The sequence below is a fragment of the Salmo salar genome, unplaced genomic scaffold, assembly GCF_965601325.2.
Source record: "Salmo salar unplaced genomic scaffold, fSalSal1 ptg000257l, whole genome shotgun sequence".
Taxonomy (NCBI): domain Eukaryota; kingdom Metazoa; phylum Chordata; class Actinopteri; order Salmoniformes; family Salmonidae; genus Salmo; species Salmo salar.
Genome location: NW_027675339.1, coordinates 4,005,935 through 4,012,500, shown reverse-complemented (window position 1 = coordinate 4,012,500; position 6,566 = coordinate 4,005,935). Strand labels below are relative to the sequence as shown.

General features: G+C 46.1%; 1 protein-coding gene across 1 annotated transcript in view; it reads left to right on the top strand.

Moving 5' to 3' along the window:
- Positions 1–6,566, top strand: part of LOC145867240 (NLR family CARD domain-containing protein 3-like) — a 36,662-nt gene that overhangs the window by 13,278 nt on the left and 16,818 nt on the right. The gene's annotated exons all lie outside the window — the stretch shown is intronic.

Here is a 6,566-nt window from a genome sequence, read left to right as displayed (position 1 = left end):
ATGATGTAGATAATTAAATAATCAAAAGATAAACGTGTTAATTTTACACTCTTAGAAAAGAAGGTTCCTTATTGAACCAAAAAGGCTTCTATCACTTCCTTAATATATGGAACCACTAAAAGTTATATATATTTAGGTTCAGTGAAGAAGAACCTCTAGAGTTCTGATCAACGAAAGGTGAACGTTTTGAGGATGTGAACCCAGCAGACCTCCAGGGATCAGATCAATTCCTCACGTTTTTTCCAGCGCCGGCCCGGGATATAAACCAGCCACCTTTGGACCACAGGTCCAACTCCTGCCACAGCTCCAACTCCTTAGCCGCTGGACGAAAACCTGAGTTAATCTTGAGAAATTAGCATAAATTAATCTGCCAAAATGAAGACAAAACGCTTTGGAGACATACATGGTATCACTTGTTATACATAAGTATTATACATAAATCATTGCCAAAAGCACAAGACATATATTATTTATGGATTGACCATATAGAGATATAAAACATTATTTTTAACTACTGCAAAGCAATTACATGTGGCTCAGGAACCACTGACTCGCTGCATTATTCTATTGTATTATCAAGACACCTGCTGTTAACTCTTAACTACTTAGGACAGCTCACGAGGTGTTCTAAATATCTGCCGACTAGGTGGGACTAGAGACTTCATGCATAGCTTTAATTTATACCCATAAGTGTAACATAAGTGTAAAATGTCTTTATTCTCAGTACTTATACGACCAATTTTCTACTCTGAGACGCTTTGTGGACATGGGCCTAGATCTGAAAATATTGTTATAAAAAAACGTCGAATGTTTGTTTAACATAATAATAAAAAATGAATATTACTAATTTAACCCACTGTAAACATTGGGTTTAGTTGATTGTGTTGCACTGCTCATGTCCACGTTCTGAAACTGCCCGCATCCCTGTACAGAAACAGATCTGTCCGCGTCCACGTACAGTGTGGCGCAAAGCATATTGTACCGGTTACGCGCAGAGTGGGCTGAGGTGATCTTGGGGAATAACGACAGAGTTTGTTACAGTGTTGAAACGCCGAAGTTTTATTGTTCAATTTCCTTTTTGCTTTACGGTCAGGGACCGTATGAGTGTAGCCAGATCCTTTTCACTCTCTATCCTTGTTTCATTTTGTGGTTCACTGGATTCGTCGTCATCATCGAGATGAGGGACAGACGAACGTCCTGCTAGCTAGCCAAGCTAGTCGGTACAGCTAGGTAAGCTAGCTAGCTACTCTACCAGCAGGATCCTAGTTATCCTAGCTTGTTGGTACAGTTAGGTAAGCTAGCTAGCTACTCTACCAGCAGCATCCTAGTTATCCTAGCTAGTCGGTACAGCTAGGTAAGCTAGCTAGCTACTCTACCAGCAGCATCCTAGTTATCCTAGCTAGTCGGTACAGCTAGGTAAGCTAGCTAGCTAGCTACTCGACCAGCAGCATCCTAGATATCCTAGCTAGTCGGTACAGCTAGGTAAGCTAGCTAGCTACTCTACCAGCAGCATCCTAGTTATCCTATCTAGTCGGTACAGCTAGGTAAGCTAGCTAGCTACTCTACCAGCAGCATCCTAGTTATCCTAGCTAGGTAAGCTAGCTAGCTACTCTACCAGCAGCATCCTAGTTATCCTAGCTAGTCGGTACAGCTAGGTAAGCTAGCTAGCTACTCTACCAGTAGCATCCTAGTTATCCTAGCTAGTCGGTACAGCTAGGTAAGCTAGCTAGCTACTCTACCAGCAGCATCCTAGTTATCCTAGCTAGTCGGTACAGCTCGGTAAGCTAGCTAGATACTCTACCAGCAGCATCCTAGCTAGTCGGTACAGCTAGGTAAGCTAGCTAGCTACTCTACCAGCAGCATCCTAGTTATCCTAGCTAGTCGGTACAGCTAGGTAAGCTAGCTAGATACTCTACCAGCAGCATCCTAGTTATCGTAGCTAGTCTTTACAGCTAGGTAAGTTAGCTAGCTACTCTACCAGCAGCATCCTAGTTATCCAAGCTAGTCGGTACAGCTCGGTAAGCTAGCTAGCTATTCTACCAGCAGCATCCTAGTTATCCTAGCTAGTCGGTACAGCTCGGTAAGCTAGCTAGCTAGCTACTCTACCAGCAGCATCCCAGTTATCCTATCCTCCCTCTCTCGTTGACTGATGCTGGCTACCTCTGTCCGGTTCTCCTCTCTTCACTAGATGGACAGTAACTTTAGTGTTTAACCCCTCTGTGTCCAGGACCAAACTTTTGAATATTATTTTCAGGGCGCCTCAAGTAGGCTGGACATATTCCATTTTTAACAATGTTTTTTTTCTGATGAAAACTAGTTAATTACATGGAGCCCAATTTCATAACATTACCTTATGTCCCTAGTAAGTAGTTCATTCCATCCACAAGAAGGCATAGTGCTGACACAAGCTTTTTGGCGGGGCTGAGATTCTCTACTTTTCTAGGCTACCGCAGGTTAGAGCGCTGGACTTGTAACTGAAAGGAAAGGTTGGTAGATTGAATCCCTGAGCTGACAAGGAAAAAAAAAAATCTGTCTTTCTGCCACTGAACAAGGCAGTTAACCCACTGTTCCTAGGCCATCATTGTAAATAAGAATTTGTTCTTAACTGACTTGCCTAGTTAAATAAAGGTAAAATTATCTAATGTAAAAAACACTATTTCAAATGTTGCTACATACGACCGAATTGAGACGGTCGGTCACATTTGACTGTAAAACCTAGCAGTACTACTGATTTCTCTGACAGTGAGGCAGAGATATATTATTACTGTGTATGTAGCATTTAGAAAAAAAACATGATTATTTGTCTCTGAAATGAAACCATCAAGTGATAGATTTTAAACAAATACATGTCTGTCATTGAACAACCCCATGCCATGATTAGATTGTCATAATTACAGCCGTGTTGAAGAGACCAAACTGCAGCAGGTGAAATGTAGATACTCATCTTTTTAATATATAAGAGCAAAGTATCCACGGGAAAAAACAATAAACAACAAAAAAAAAAACGACTAACAGGCTACGTACCAAAAGACTATCACTATCTAACAGGAGCCTATCACTATCTAGCAGGAGCCTAGCACTATCTAACAGGAGCCTATCACTATCTAGCAGTAGCCTATCACTATCTAACAGGAGCCTATCACTATCTAGCAGTAGCCTATCACTATCTAACAGTAGACTATCACTATCTAACAGTAGCCTATCACTATCTAACAGGAGCCTATCACTATCTAGCAGTAGCCTATCACTATCTAACAGGAGCCTATCACTATCTAGCAGTAGCCTAGCACTATCTAACAGGAGCCTATCACTATCTAGCAGTAGCCTATCACTATCTAACAGGAGCCTATCACTATCTAGCAGTAGCCTATCACTATCTAACAGGAGCCTATCACTATCTAGCAGTAGCCTAGCACTATCTAACAAGAGCCTATCACTATCTAGCAGTAGCCTATCACTATCTAGCAGTAGCCTATCACTATCTAGCAGTAGCCTATCACTATCTAACAGGAGCCTATCACTATCTAACAGGAGCCTATCACTATCTAACAGTAACCTATCACTCGTTTTTATGTTTAACTTTAAATCAGTTAACGGTGTATCAATGAAAATCTGATACAGAGTGGAATGTACTGTTGACCAACCCATATATTTCAGCAGGGAAGTGTTCCTCACACCATCATTTCAAATGGTAGGACATGTGTCCTGTTGAAGCTAACTGGCTGATGGTAGGACATGTGCCCTGTTGAAGCTAACTGGCTGATGGTAGGACATGTGTCCTGTTGAAGCTTACTGGCTGATGGTAGGACATGTGTCCTGTTGAAGCTTACTGGCTGATGGTAGGACATGTGTCCTGTTGAAGCTTACTGGCTGATGGTAGGACATGTGTCCTGTTGAAGTAAACTGGCTGATGGTAGGACATGTGTCCTGTTAAAGCTAACTGGCTGATGGTAGGACATGTGTCCTGTTGAACCTTACTGGCTGATGGTAGGACATGTGTCCTGTTGAAGCTTACTGGCTGATGGTAGGACATGTGTCCTGTTGAAGCTTACTGGCTGATGGTAGGACATGTGTCCTGTTGAAGCTAACTGGCTGATGAAGTACAATAACCTAGTATGCCTATTTACAGCAGCATATTAGTAACGGTTGTTGCTGTGTTGAATGGACCAAACTGCAGACGGAATGTGGATACTCATCTTTTTAATATATACGAGCAAAGCATCCACAGGAAAAACAATAACTACTAACTACAGGCTAACAGGCTACATACAAACAAAAGACTAGCGGTGTTAGCACAACCACCCACAAACCCAAGTGACAAACATACTCCTAATTATATGACTCCCAATCAGGAACAATGATCACCAGCTGTCCCTGTTCGGGAGCCACACAGACCCACATAGAAATACAACACCCAGAACACACATACAGACATACTCTGCCACGTCCTGACCAAAACTACACAACACCCTCTGCTGGTCAGGACGTGACAGTACCCCCCCTAAAGGTGCATACCCCGAATGCACCTAAAAAAAGAAACCACAAAATCCCCCAAAACCACAAGAAAAACAAATACAAATACCCCCTAAACAATAAGGGAGGGAAGGGAGGGTGGCTGCCGTCAACAACGGCACTGTGCTACACCCTCCCTCCCCAACTATCCTGGAGGTGGCTCTGGTTCCGGCCTCCTGCCCTCCAGGTTGTAGGCAGACTCATTGGGGTCCGGGTTGTAGACAGGCTCAATCCGTTGTGGATCGTGGGCAGGTTCCTTCATTTCCACGCTGTAGGCAGACTCATTCAATACACAGTTAGTCACATTCAGTTCTGAGTCGCAGGTAGACTCCTTCAGTTCCGGGTCGCAGGCAGACTCCCTCGGTTCCGGGTCGCAGGCAGACTCCCTCGGTTCCGGGTCGCAGGCAGACTCCCTCGGTTCCGGGTCGCAGGCAGACTCCCTCGGTTCCGGGTCGCAGGCAGACTCCCTCGGTTCCGGGTCGCAGGCAGTCTCCCTCGGTTCCGGGTCGCAGGCAGTCTCCCTCGGTTCCGGACTAGACACTGGTGCCGGATACTCTGGACTGCACACTGGTGCCGGATACTCTGGACTGCACACTGGTGCCGGATACTCTGGACTGCACACTGGTGCCGGATACTCTGGACTGCACACTGGTGCCGGATACTCTGGACTGCACACTGGTGCCGGGCTCTTGAGGCTGGGCCGACGCACTGGAAGCCTGGTGCGTGGGGCTGGTAGAGGTGGTACCAGGCTGAAGACACGCACCCTAGGGCTAGTGCGAGGAGCGGGAACAGGCTGAATAGGACTAGGCCAACTCATGGGAAGCTTGGTCCGGGTTGCTGGTACTGGTCGTGCCAGACTGGAGGAACTCACTTCTGAGATAGCACGAGAGGCAGGAACCGGATAGACTGGGCCATGGAGGCGCACAGGTGGCCGTGACCGCACCACCTGCACAACCCATCCTGGCTGGATGGAACTAACAGCCCTGTACGAGCGGGGTGCTGGTACAGGGCGAACTGGGCTGTGCAGGGGCCTGATGGTTGCCGTGCATAGAGCGGGAGTAGGGTAGCCTGGTCCTAGGAGGCGTACCGGCGACCAGACGCGCTGCGCAGGCATCCTCCTACCAGGCTGGATGCCCACTCTAGCACGGCATCTGCGAGGGGCTGGAATGGCGCGCACCGGACTGTGCGTGCGTATGGGCGAGAGAGTGCGCACCTCAGCGAAACACGGCGCCCTCCACTCCATACGCTCCTCCATGTACTCACGGGTAGCTGGCTTATGGCTCTTCCTAGGCCTAGCCAAACTACCCGTGTGCCCCCCCCAAAAAAATTATTGGGGGTGCATCTCCGGCTTCCTCGCCAGTCATGTACCCCGGTAGCGTTCCCGGTCCTCACCAGCCTTTCGCCACGGGCCCTCTCCGGCCAGAATCTGTTCCCAAGTCCATTTCTCACAAGTGTCCATGTCGAAGTCTATTTCCTCAGAATAGTCCATATATTCAGCGTCCTGCTCCCTTTTCCGCTGCTTGGTCTTGTTGTGGTGGGTGGTTCTGTCATAATTACAGCCATGTTGAAGAGACCAAACTGCAGTAAGTGAAATGTAGATACTCATCTTTTTAATATATAAGAGCAAAGTATCCACGGGGAAAAAACAATAAACAGAATGACTAATAACATGCTACGTACATCCCAAAAGACTAGCAGTGTCAGCACAACCACCCACAAACCCAAGTGACAAACATACTCCTAATTATATGACTCCCAATCAGGAACAACGATCACCAGCTGTCCCTGATCGGGAGCCATACAGACCCACATAGAAATACAACACCCAGAACACACATACACAGACATACTCTGCCACGTCCTAACCAAAACTACACAACACCCTCTGCTGGTCAGGACGTGACATAGATAGTGAAAAAACACACCAATCTCTTTCATAATTTCTTTAAACAATAAAAGCTAATTAAAGAACATTTCTGAAAATGGATATATAGCGTTTTGGAATGAACCTCTTCTTATGTTTCCCCATCTGAGCTCAGAGTAGATGAGAGATG